Below are 14,656 nucleotides of genomic sequence, written 5' to 3'. Positions count from 1 at the left end.
ATTTCAAAGGCCCCCTGAAATAGCCGGAACCCTGCAGTACTAAAGGGCCTGCGACCACCTCCCTCCCACTCATGCAGTGGGCCATGTACGTGATATGCATATGATTTTTTAACATAACCCCTCCCATTGAAAATATCATCGTGTACGCCACTGTGTAGGACTCTACGTATGTAAAAAATATAGCGTCGTACTCATAATGTTATATATTGTATATTACTGCACAAGTACTCGTACGACGGTTCTGTCGGTATTTCTCTCGATGACGAAACGAAACGTTTGAAAACGACTGCAATATTTTCAAACAATAATAATTATTCAAGGTTTGCCAGCCGTACACGCATTTTTATATGCGTACATCACACGTGCGACGTTTGTGTGTGTGTGTGTGTGTGTAAAAATTGTAAGCTTACACGTACTTTGTATAATATTTGATAGACTACCTGCTGCAGATATATTATAACAACAGCCGACACCATTTTGTAAGCCTACCGATAGTAGGTGTACCTATACCGGCTATACCCATCAGGTTACAACCACGCGGTTATTATTATATACACATAATAGCGGTACCTATATATTATTATTATTTATTATGTACTTATACTATATATACGTAAGTGGTTCAACGTAAGTGTGTGTCACATTTCAACAACTCTTCCGATATTATTATAATAATATTAGTTATTATATAGGCGCATTATATTTAGACGACGAGTCTCCTCTATGACGTATACCTATGACGTGTGATGTGTGTTGGTCATGAATTCGAATCGTTCGAATGTCTATAACATAATATAGTTAGTATTGGGACGTGCGTTGTACGCGTGTTTTCACTTCCTTGTAAACATATATAGGTAGAAGGAAGGTATACAACATATTATATATATGTAACGGTAAAAGTACGAATACCGGTAAAACATAGTAACCTAGGTTAGATTAGGTTAGAATTAAATTTTAATTGCCTGAATTCCGGGCTTATATCGATAGATCTTGGTAAATATTATATAGGATTTGCAAAATAAATCGGTCAAACTCTGAAAGATTATAAAATATAAATCGTAATTTGGTGTTGTAAAAACTAGTAATGATAACCTTAGGATAAACTATGATACCTATATTCATTATGGCAATGTCCGAAATAGGTTTAAAAAGTAAATTGCTAACATCAAAATGTCCAAAACAAATGCGACAAAAATGAAATAAATATTTGAAAATTGTGTTTATAATATTTTATTTATTAATAAATATAAATGTATTTGATGAAAATATAATATTATTTGAATAAATATTATTGATGACAATATAAAACTATGTAGATTTGATTTACATTTTATATATTGTTTATTGTATTGTAGTGTAAGATATATTTACTTAACTACATTTTTAATGATCTATTTTTTTAAAATTTGTAGGTACCTAATGCTTAAAAATACGTTTTTTTTAAATTATTAATTTAATTTGAAAAAAATAATCACAAATTAAATCTTGATATAATAGGTAAGTACTAGAATAAATAATATACAATATTATTAATCGTGAATAAGACAAATTTTTACCAGATTATTTATAATTACATACAGTTTGAATTCTATGTAACCCAATTTACAATAGGTAGGTTGGTAATTATTTTTATTTGAGTTAATAATTACTATTGTAAAATATTCTCCAAATCAGTGACGCCCGCAGAGAATTGGCTTACTATTATATTGGTGCAAACTAATTTTTGTGTCAATATATAAGCTGTGAGGCCTTTGCTCCCTCCCACCACAAATCCTAACGTTACATTTATTTTAATCTTTACACATCAACGATGAGTATAATAGAACAAGGTATTTAAACATAACTAATAACATTATTTAGTTAAAAATTAGACTGGTCACTAAATCATTATTCACAATATAAACACTGTTGCGATATGAAATTTAAAATATTTCGACCACTTAAGCTAAACCATGATGTACAAAATATATTGGAATAAATGAATAATAATTACATATTATCACAGATCATATGATTATCTAATTTATTATGATGTCAACGTTAGTGAAATTAAAATCTCAAATGCTTGGTATTTCGTACTTTCGTGACTATACCCATGTCAGTACCAATGTGTGACAGTCTCTCAAAATGTCACTATTTCGGCCATAATCGCATGGAAACAAATTAACACTGAAGGAATTTTTATGTTTTATAAATAATAATAGTTTTAAACCTACAAATATTTTCCCAGGTGGTGCATATTTAGCCCCATCTGCTCATCCTGCTCCAAAACTATAAAATTGAAATACTGAAAAATTGGAAAGTTTTTAATACTTTAATTTATATTTTAACCTTGCAATGGGTCCACAGGAATTTCCTCAGAAAAACGCCATCAAAAGTCATAAATTGAAATACTGAAAATGATGTGATATTTTGTAGACATGATAACAACACAATCATATTATATTGAAATCAATAATTGAACTTTTTTCTTTTTTTGAATTAACCAAGGTCAATCGGTGAAGCCCGATATTTCAGATATTTTCCGGCAATAGTTTTTCTTCAGTAATGACATTTTGATTTTTTCTTTTTTTTTAAAACATCAAAATGTCAACGAAATTACTTCTACGTTTGTACAGAGAGTCATGTTGGGACCTGTAAAGACGTCATAGTCAAAGGCGGTGCGTGATGTATCGTCTCGGACAATAATTATTATATATTATTGATTTCTCAGTTGACCACTCCGCTGTACGGTAATTATCGCGAGTACCTATTTATATGCGTACCTATAATGATGTGCTTACCGACAACAACCACGTTGCGCCCGTGTAAGTACTTATATGCATGTGCATTGTGCAGTGTACATATTATACACTTGCAGTACACACATATCATATTACTTATATGTGTATATTATTTAATAATAACCACGACTCGATGTACGCGTGTACCGAAGGTTAACGATGAAGATCTCGGCAAATAGTCGAACGCAATCGACTCGATATTAGGTACTTCACGCCGCACGTCCATTATATTATTATTATTGTTGTTGCGCACTGTATACGGTCACGGACATAAAAATATATAATACTATAAACAGCGGTGTTTGATTAAAAACGATTTTTAAAAAAAGAATGCCACATGAAAAAAAGGCCATCGCATTGAGTAGCGATGTATGATATTACACACAGGTACGACATTGGACGCAGAAAAATATTATGTTATATTGACATTTCGAGTTAGGCGTGTACAGCACCAGCCAAGGGCGTATTTGTGGAAGGGGGGAGGTGGGTTCAGGGGGTCCCGAAATGTCTTCAGTGTGCCTTATTTTTAACCAAATATCAAAACCTAAATTCTATAAAATTACAATATACATGTTGTGGACCCCCCGAAAAAAATTTCTGGATACGACCATGGCACCAGCCTATACTTACCTATGCCCATCATACGCCAGTTAGCCATATCATCATCATCGTCGTCGTAGTCATCGACTCGCAGATATATCACAGCCGTAAACAATAATAATTAATATAATTAATTATAAAACCAATATTATATATAACCCACCGCATTGCGCCGCGGATGACGTGCTCATAATAATATTATAATCTATAATAATTACTGCGCAGTGTAACTCGCAATGATAATAATTCTATAAGTGAATTTAAATTAAACTCGACCGCCGACCGGCAGGTTTACTAAATATACAATAGTAATATAATAATTTACCATCGATTGTGATAATAATTATGTTGGCGTAATCGTTTGCACAATATTCGTGCGTACCTATATAATATATTATAAACAATAATATACAATATTATGATATATTATCCAGCGGTTTCGCAACGCGAATCTCCGTCCGATTAGCATAATATATTATTATACAGAGTGTGTCTTAGTACGCGTAGTTTTTTTAATTATTACACTGATTGATAATACCTTTTATGGGATTTCAAAAGAACGGAATTATTTTTTTTACATACTCGTTAAACTGTAAGTCATATATTTTATGTTATTTCTTATATCGTGCTTGAGCAAACACGGGCGTTTAAATATGTAAATAAAAAATACAATTTGATGCGTCTGTGCGACTGTACAAAGTAGGCAGGTGCGTAGTTTGGTAATTTCGAATTTTAACGTACGAGACAAGTCCTTGTTTCATGAAAACATAACATTTTTTCCATAAAGACTTTGTTAGGGTATATATTATAGGTGCGCACAGAGCAGCTTCAAGCCGGGTTTTCACTACGCCGTGCAGTGTCGTGTCACGTACGTTAATTAATATTATATAGGTGACAAAATGTCGGTAACAACGGTAATAATTACTGGATCACGGTATATACCGGTATTCTAAAAATACCGAAAATATCGGATACCGCAATTATTGCAGGGACGCAACAGCGGCGCGGCCAAGTCTCGGCGTGCACCAGCCACCCCGCTGACCGGATGGCACCGACTGCAGCCCGCGACTATTATTGACGGTGCATCAGCGTCACGGGTGTTGATGAACGCCAGAGCTCACTGTCAGCTTGACGTCACTCGCGTTGTGGTCGACGGCCACGCCACGGGCCACAGGCCACGGTGGTGAACTTGACGGTTTTTCAACGTGTGATCGGATCGTCGAGATTGAGTACAACGTCAGCTGGCGCTGCAGTCACAGGTGCAGCAGTCGCAACTAGGCCAAATTTTTAGGGGTGCACAAATGTCAAATTGTAAACGTTTCCGGTATAATTTCCTCTCATTCCTCAACACTGTATATCTATTAACAACAATTTAAAATGTATATTTAATATTTAAGTACTATATGTCTATATTATCAATATTTTTGTGAAACATTAACAGTAAATTGTGACTATTACATGATTTTTTGACCAGTAAATTTTATTTAATTAAATTACTGCTACCTAGTTCAAACTTCTGGACGACGAGGTCTAATTCTCCTCTCTCAATTAAACCCTAATCGATAATGCCTTTGCAATTATTTTTATTCAGTCGAGTACGAACTTTTTAACTGTGACGACTGATTTGAACTAGAATTAGAATAGCTTTAAAAAGAACACTTAGATAGTTAGATCGTTAATTTCTTGTAATTAGGTTTTTTTTAAATACTGCATGTACTACGTGGACGTAAATAAAGGCAGCTTTGGTGGAGAGCTATATGGTATACTTACATGGAATTAATTTTTAGTATCGTGTGTTGGCCACAAACACAATATAAACAAACGTACACAAACAAGTTATTCATATTTAATATTATGACGAATAATAAATATACTGGCTTAATAGTATGCTGTCTAGTTATTAATTTTCTTAATAATGTTATTTCCGTTTTAATTTTATTCAAACTACATTTGCATAATATAATAATACATCAGTTTTTAATATTTATATTTTTCTAAATACTGTTCTAATTTTTTTTTTTCTAAAAGTTTTCCTATATTCTTTTCTTACTTTCTTAAGTTTTATTTCGTTAGTAAAATATAAGTTATTTTTATTTTCAACACAAAACAATTTCACTTTTTAGATTCATAGACGCACGCACATCAACAATGAATGCAATTATTAACAAAGGATTTTATCTCTCAGACCACAGATCTGAAGGCTAAAATATTTTTATGCATACACAATATTTCAACATCGTCAAGCTTTAAAGAAAAGTTATCGAGTCCAAGTGACGATAAGGAATTATTTTGATAAAAGTCTTGGTCGTCGCATAAGTAAGCTAAACTATAGATGCCTAAAGCAAGTAAGATGATTTTATGTATTTATCATTTTATGTATTTTATGTATTTATTTAATATTGTTGACTGTCGTCCCCTCACCATTTCATCTTCACACCAAACACACCACCCACTATCGCCGGTCGGCGTCACACACACAAAAATAAAGACTTTTTTCCAGGACCGTAAAAAAATGTTTATGAATGAGTTTCAAGACATTTAAAACAGATTGAATATAAAGAGGTCCATTAGGAATAGTGAGTGGTAGGAGACTTAGACATTTGGTAATCTCTAAATAATAATAAATACAATATATATAATAAATATAATAATAATAATAATAATATAGTTATAGTTATAACTTATAATGTTAGGACAGTGTTGAATTTTAAATAAGAATCGGTGGATATCATCCCAATAATTTAAAACTACTGAATTTTTACTCCTCTTGGGCTTATAAGTTAAATGCTATATTATGTGACAATTACGAATCTCTCGGTGCCAGCAGCCTAGCTCGCCTTTCCAGAGGCTGAAACCCACTAAAATACAACGCTATAGCAATTCGAAAATGTGCGAATGCCGTACTGCGACAAAATAAAAAATGTGTAATTAAAGCCTATTCAACGTTAAATTCGATATTTATTTATATTAAAATATGTTTTATTGACGTATAAATAACGAAAAATGTCACACGAGAGAATAGTAATTTTCGCTGTACCGATCTATGTAAATTACAATATTATTGCGTAGTCGACCGGCGTTCGCGTGTTCTCGCTTGCGATGTGGATTAGGCCTACAGGGGACACCACAATAAAAAAACGCGCCATGTGTAATTATACCTCATGCTTTTAAACGACATGGACGATTTGATATTATAACGTCGTTTAACAAGCATATAGGTGGCGTGGAAACTTATACGCGACGGCAGCGTAGAGCCATCCAATACATCGAGTACATTGATGTAATGTATAAGTAGATCAACACAAATGATAATAAGATAAAAAACATGTATAACACGAGACCACGGTAGGGATTAAAGATAAATATACTTTTGGAGCGATACAGATCACAGGTGGTTTAAGCGCAAATTTACGAAGCCTCGGGAGGCTGGAGAAATGTTCGCACGCTTCCCATCGTGACAAAATCACATTTGAAAAATGATTTTGTGCTAAACATCAGTGCGGTGCCATTTTTAAGATGCGTATTGCGTAGGTATGTAAAAAATTTAAAAACTTATATCTTATAATAATAATAATGATACCTATTATAATAGTAGGTATATTCAATAATCAATAATATACTTCATTACTTCAATGTAATAAGTAAACTTAGTAATTATATTATAACCTATTTAAAAATATACTACATGTTGGTGTATTGATACCTGATACCTGATAATATGATAGTATATTATCATCTCGGTATTGGAATAACATACGGTAAAAACATTTAAAATTATCAAATTACTCAAAGAAATTAAAGTATACAAATTTATATCAATAGATACCTATTTTAAAATAAAATTATAAAGTTAATAATTTAGCTCTTATAAAAATAAAATGTTGAGGGGGGCTAAAGCCCTTTGTGTCCCCTCTTCTTAGTGCCGTGCCTGTGTTGACTCCACGTGTAATGATACGTTCATAGAATTCGTTTATTATCCGCAAGCCATAGGTAAATAGGTTACTCTGAGACTGGAAATTTATTCAGTATTCATATAGTTTGGTAAAATATCTGCAGTTGTGTGTTTATTGGTTCATCCATGAAATAACCGATTGTATCAGTTAATTGTTAAATTGATTTTTCGATTACCTAACATTATAATATCAACTCGACTTTGTATAAACTACTATTGAATATGTATAGGTACTAATACTTTATAGTTTATACTACTAATAATATATTGCTTTACGATGGACGGGGGTTTGGCTACAACTGGATAAATGGATAATATAGCTAGGCAGTGTCGCATTATGTCAATTTGGCAAAACTAAATATTTAAACGTAAAAACGATCTAAGTAAGTATTATGTTTTATTATGGTTTTATGCGGAAATGGTGTGTTTTAAAATAAGAACTTTTATAACCTAATGAAGTATATACGTGAACAATAATCGATGATTCAACCGTTGAAATTTTCCAAAGAACAGAATTCGAATTTAAAAAAAATGTCGTTACTTATACAAAAATACAGTTGGATATACTGTTGATATACAAAGGTAGGTATTACAACCGAATTCTAAAAGAATAATATATAAATTGCTATTAAAACATATCCCTTTAAAAACAATCGGTTCGTTTTTGAAATTCCAGATTATTACATCCATATCATTGGAAAACCATCACGACATGCGCAAAGTCATAAAATACATCCTATAATAATACTTGCAAGTCTGTATTTATTAGATATTATGTATCATTGCCACACTTGTTGCTGCTGCAGCCTGCAGGCATCCCTCATGCCACGTGTTCGTATATATAATATACATCGTATACATTAATTTAATTGAATGTACAACGCGTAATTTATATTATAATATCAAAGCGGAAACGTATTCTGATTTCAGGTTGATTCTTACAGGTAGGTAGTACAAGATACTAGTATGATATTATAATTTACAATACTAACATAGTAGGTACCTACATAAAAAAAATTTTGTGACACGCCCGCCGATCTACATTTGTTTGTTTTAAAATATGGCGGTCATTATTATTATTGTTACAGCGGATTTCCGCCTAATGTGGGCAACGGCATAAGCGTAAAATTGGCAAAATGGATAAAACGGTCTGGCCCTAATATTCCAAGGGAAACAAACTAATTAATTTTGGCTCATATGGCCTACCGCGTTGGATGTCGGCAAATGAGCTTGGTCCCGACGTGTCCATTGTAAGCGGAAATCGCCGTATTTGAATTTTATTAATTTGTATTTTGTTTTATTTATTTAACGGGCGAGGCCCTCTTTACACGATTTGCATTAATAGTAAATTATAAAGATAACTAAGCACATGCATAATTAAGTATATACGCAGCAGTTAAAATATAGAAGATAAGACTTTTAAACTAAAAAATGAGGCGTTGGCAATCTACACTAACCTTCTCAGCGGCCCGTTATCTTAAATAGTTTGTGGTGGTGTGAGGGACATAAAAAGGAGCCGCAGATCTAGTGAAACGATGATATACCTTAATGCATATTAGTGAAACAAGATCAGTGGATTCGATTTGGCTGTTTAACAGTCCATCAATAAATCTAATACCCGCACCAAGGCTTGAAACCGATAATATTGGATTTCGATTTAGAATACCGTTAAAACCGTTAAAAGCTGAAATCGAAACTGAAAGCGAAATCGAAAAAAAACCATCCGGTAATCAAAACCGAAATTGAAATAGGAAAAAATAAAAACTGAAAACGAAATAAAAAAAAATATATATTCGGGGTGCCACCATTGGGTGACTTCCCCCTCCCACCAATCAACCCACATCCCATTTACTTATTATTGTACTACTTGTAAATTCAGATTCTAAATATAAATTTTTGTTCAATAAAAAAAAGGGAAAATATTTTCGGTTTCAAGCCCTGCTGCCTGCAACGAATACGTCTTCGCTCAACCAACGAGGAAATATATTAACGATTTTATCAATATTGGTATCCTAAGAGGGAGTGGCCCTGATCCCTCATAAAATGGAATTTTTTTACTTAAAGGTGCAAGAGCAACTATGTGGGACGTAGGTGGATAATAATAATTCAGACCACAGAGCTGGTATAGAGCGATACATAGTATTATGTTTTTATCTTATCGTTTATAATATAAACATATTATTATCACAATGTATCATGACGTACTGTGTGCGCATCGCTCAAGTCTTTCGAGTGCCACGTGTCGTATCAAACATTTTGCTCAGTTTCGTAACTACGATACACGTCTTGCAGATTGTCACAATAAATGCGTCTTAAATATGAAACAGCAATCATAGCATGTTTACAGGAAACCGAAGTATCCGTACGTGGCTTATATTATTATTTTATTATTGCGTCGCTTATCGTGATATCGCCGTGCAGGTCGCTCGTGGATACAAAAAAGTAATATGTTATTATAATAAATGCATCGTCTCGTTATTCGAATAACCAGATAATGAATAATTATTATTGTCGCGCGATAGCGTTTACATAATACCTATACTATATTATTATTATTATTATTATTCTCTTCATTGTCGCGATCCGTTCGACAGTAATAGCAGCATACCTACCGATAAAACATAATATAATGATTATTATTTATCTCTATTGCCATTATGTAAATGCGCAAACGGTAAATCAAACGTGTAATGATTGTTTTGACTGTAACACATATATAGGTAATAACTGCGATTCAATCATAAATCTACATCAGCTATAGTGTATCTGATATAGTAGGAGATTGTGGATCCTAATATTATATTATTATTTATTATTGTTGCCGCAGACTGCGTTGACACCTACCTATACAATATTAAAATATTAAGCTACAGGTGCCGGTTCCAGTTTTTCAAATTTTCTGCAATTCTATAAAATTTGAAAATTATATTTATTTTTATATTTTAGTTGCCATCCTAATTATAAATTATAATTTATAATACTTTTCCGTTAATCTACTGCCCGATATCTAATTCGATGAGGGGAGGGGGTTTGATAAGGTGCACCTATGGGTATAATATTATAATACTATAGTATTATACCAACAAAAATTACTTCATAAATTATCAGGCCTTGTAGAATTGTCGAATTTTTATTTGTAAAAGAAGACTTCATACAGGCCGAATTTAACTTAGATTTTTTTTATTTAATCAAAAATAATGATGTAAAATGATTTATAAAAAAAGCTTAAAATTGTATTATTTCCAAAGTTATATTATGAAGTATGAGATATAAATTAAAAGATTTTGAGGAAATTTGATTTATTAGTAACTATAGAAACGTTTAACTTTTATTTTATTTTCCAAAATGACAAAATACACCAGCAAGCTTAGATTTCGTTCTTGCGTAAAAGTTATAAGTTTTAACGAATATACAACCAGGCGCGGACTGGTAAAATAGGGCACGGGATGCTACACAATTTAAAGGGCAAATAACATAAATTGTTGGGGCGAATTTAATACATGTAGATTATTTATAAAATATTAATATATTTTATTTTGTTTTGAAAAAATATTGAATATACGTTAAACACGTAAATAAGTACCAAGTTACAAAAAACTTTCAATCAAAGTTGTACAATATTATAGATTACTAGTATTCGTAAGTTGGTAACAATCTGTTGTTCATTAGGTGTCTAGAGTCTTTAAATACATAATAAATAATATTAGGCAAATATATTTTAGGGCAAGGGATGCTGTAGCATCCCAGCATCCCAGCCAGTCCGCGCCTGGACCAGTTTGTATAGTTAAATTTGGCATGCGAACTATAATTGAAATAGAAAACCAGAATAGGTGCATTGCAGATGACAAAGATTTCTGTAAAAGAACATACGATTTATCAATATACCGTATAGGTACTGATAATACTGATAGTACTAGATAATACTATAATATATAAGTTCTATGGATTTATCATAATAAACAATATATTTTATAATATCTATGGCAATCGTCAATTGTCGAAATTCGTCGGCGATGGTTAACAATTCTAATAATTTCAGCTAATACTATTGTATTATAAATATAATATATTGTATATTTTGATTTCAGTGAACAAAAAAACAATAAGCCACTAATATAAACAGACAGTTCGTTAAACCGTACATATTATAATGTAAGTTTTAATAAAAACTCGCAAATTTCATTATGATCAGGTTATTTTCATAAAGTATTTCGATACTTTCAAGTTTCAGTTCATCGGAGTGAGATGATTAGATGGAGATGGATGAAGATGGCTGTTTCTTCGGCGATGGCGGCACTCTAGCTACGTTTCACCGGAAGAGTAGATGTTTACGAGTAAGTTTGTTTTCATATTATTACCTACTATTTTACATTTACTTTTTAGACATAAATTAGGCGTAAAATAGGAATTATTCTTGTTTTTTTAAATAATTTTTTCGAAAAATATATGTAACATGTATAGCTCATACAATTATGAATTTATAGTTAATAGAAATGCGGATGTTTATACTTCATAGATATTTTTTTATTGAAATCGTGTAAATAATTTGATTAAACAATCAGGTACCTACTCATCACTAGTATCAATTTTATTATATTACGTGTAAAATCACCAACACAAGGTGCAGACTGAATTTAAAAAATTAAAAACATAAAACAATGTTGTAGTAGAAGCTGGAAACTGTAGTTTTTATAATCCATATAATGTAACTATTAAATTGAATCAAATTATTATTCAGAGATAACTTTGGGATAAATGCCAAACGTATAAATGTAAATTAAATTAAAAATAATTAAAAAACATTTTGTGAAAGGAACAAGATTACTGCTAATATTTAAGTCTTAATTATTATTAACAAAAAAATACAAATAATAGATATTTTAATAGCTTTTTACTATTAACATTCAGTGTAAATTTAGTTTCTGATCGACTTACCTATATGTAATAAAATAATTATTCATATCAAATAATCCTAACAATTTAATGCAAGGATTCTCATAAATTGATCTTACAGCAGCCTTAAAACACCAAAAATACATTTGTACATCATTTACAAAATTGTAGTTCCCTATTATGGTGTAGGTACTAATACAAACAATAAATTGCTATTCGAAAAAACAATTTCGTATACCTATTATTATTTACTAAATACCTACAACTAAACTAAACTAAAAATAAACATATGATTACATATACTGAGTGTCTATAAAATAATATTATATATGAAAATTGAATCTTTATTACGAATACTTATCGTTTACACAGACCACCAAGAAAAAATAATTAAAAATATTAAAAAATAAAGAACACATCATTGTAAAATTAATACAGTCATCGATCCGCTCAGAATCTAGAATTATGGACTCGGAGTTTTAGAAATCTAGTTGGTATTTGATGAATTTACTGTACCTCTAAAATCCAGTAATCACATTTTTATTTAATAATTCATAAAATACAATATGCTCTTAAAAAAATATTATTGTGCTTCTGATATCTATTCACCACCTTAATCAATAATTAAATTGATAAACGAAAATAATAAATTAAATAATACCCATATCATATTATTATAATCAAAATTATAAACTATTTTGGTTTATTGTCATATCAAATTTCAATGAACAAATTGTTCCTTAACACGGAACTCTTTGATACAAAAAGTTGCATTATATTATATCCGTGGATTCATCATATTGATGTACCTAGTATAATATCTATCATTTATTTATTTATCTATGGCAAATCTCAGAGTCGTTGCAGAAGACACATTCGACTAAAAATTCTAAAATTTCAATAAGCAAAGAAGATATTCTAAGTTCTGGCTGTATTCTGGAGCGTTTCCTCATGGGCGTCGCAATTCACACACGTCACAGATTCCGCCGAAGGAGTCGATAATTAAAGTAAGTTTGTTTTTATATTCTTTTGGGGCTTAAATTTACTTTTAAGACTTAAAACAAATATTTAATGTCACGAAAAATGTGCTATCCAAGTGTTGTAGGCGCATATTTTAGTTCCGGACTAGAAATGTATAAAATACGCGAGATATAAACGTCGTCGTCCTTTTTCCAGTCCCTGTTCGTAGAATAATTATAATTAATAGGTGCATACCTTTATAGGGTACTCAATATATATAAATATATATATATGTTTTGGTTTAATTTATAGAAATATATGTTATAACTTATAACTGATAATAGTCATAAGATACAATTTTAATTAATAACTGGTATTTTTTTTTCCAAATACAACGTTATAAGTTATAGGTAGCTATCAATTTAGTGTCACATACTTAACTTCTATTGTTCACCTAATATCTATATTCTATATCATAGGGATTAGGGCCGTATAACCATGCACACATAAAAGTAATATTCACGGAATGGTCAACTGCCTATCCTGACGTGTGCGCACTTATGAATAACATACCTACTCATATACTCGTATAGGTATATAAATAGTGTAATACTACATACACGAATGTGTTACCTATTATGTCCCTAAAAGTTCAATAGTTATTATTATATTTATTTATTTTTTACATATAGGTAGGTACATTACAAGACTAATTAAAATCACATTTATTTTTATTTTTTCGAACACAATGTTTAAAAAATTATTAATTAATATATAATTTATTGGTATACTATTAAATTAATTAATGAAATAAAACAAACACACCTACTATAATTATTAGTAATAATATTAATATACCAATGTATAAATTATTAAAATACAAAACGAACAAACGAAAAACGATTCTGAGAAAAGACATCGTTAACTAATAAATAATATTGAGATTAAAGTAATTTATTTTACTATTAGACATTAGCACCTACAATAGTAGGTTAAAGTCATTTTTGCCCAAATAATAACATTTGAAAGTGTCATCGTGTCTATAAATTATAATAATATTAAATATACTCTAAAAGTTTCATAAATCCGCGAATACTTACTATTTTTAAATAACAACAAAATAACTAAAATCGTTATTTTTGGTTTTAATATGTAATTTCGGCCAAATTTTAACTTATAATATCTGTAAAAAGTAACTGTGTATATAATAGATTATTTAGATTTTTCGGTTACAATATGAACCAGGAGCGGACTGGGCCGGCGGGATACTGGGAACATACCCGGTTGGCCGCTACTCAAAAATGATTTGTTATTGCTATATATTTATAATTATTATTAATATAGAAGATCGGTATAAATCGGTAGAAAATCGGTATAAATATTAATTATAAATATTTTTTATTTTCATACCATGACGCGTGTGTGAAAAATTGTTTATATTAAGTGTTTAAGATGTTAGATTTCGGTT

General features: G+C 30.8%; 1 long non-coding RNA gene across 1 annotated transcript; it reads left to right on the top strand.

Moving 5' to 3' along the window:
• Window positions 1-11,421: 11,421 nt before the first annotated feature.
• LOC132951299 (uncharacterized) lies at window positions 11,422-13,229 on the top strand. Its single transcript, XR_009665324.1, has 3 exons — window positions 11,422-11,487; window positions 11,561-11,669; window positions 13,085-13,229. It is a non-coding gene; the product is annotated as an uncharacterized LOC132951299 (long non-coding RNA).
• Window positions 13,230-14,656: the final 1,427 nt, after the last annotated feature.

This window comes from Metopolophium dirhodum, chromosome 8 (genome assembly GCF_019925205.1).
Source record: "Metopolophium dirhodum isolate CAU chromosome 8, ASM1992520v1, whole genome shotgun sequence".
NCBI classification, from domain to species: Eukaryota; Metazoa; Arthropoda; class Insecta; order Hemiptera; family Aphididae; genus Metopolophium; species Metopolophium dirhodum.
Note: the sequence above shows the minus strand (reverse complement) of the source record. Positions and strands in the feature narration are given on the sequence as shown.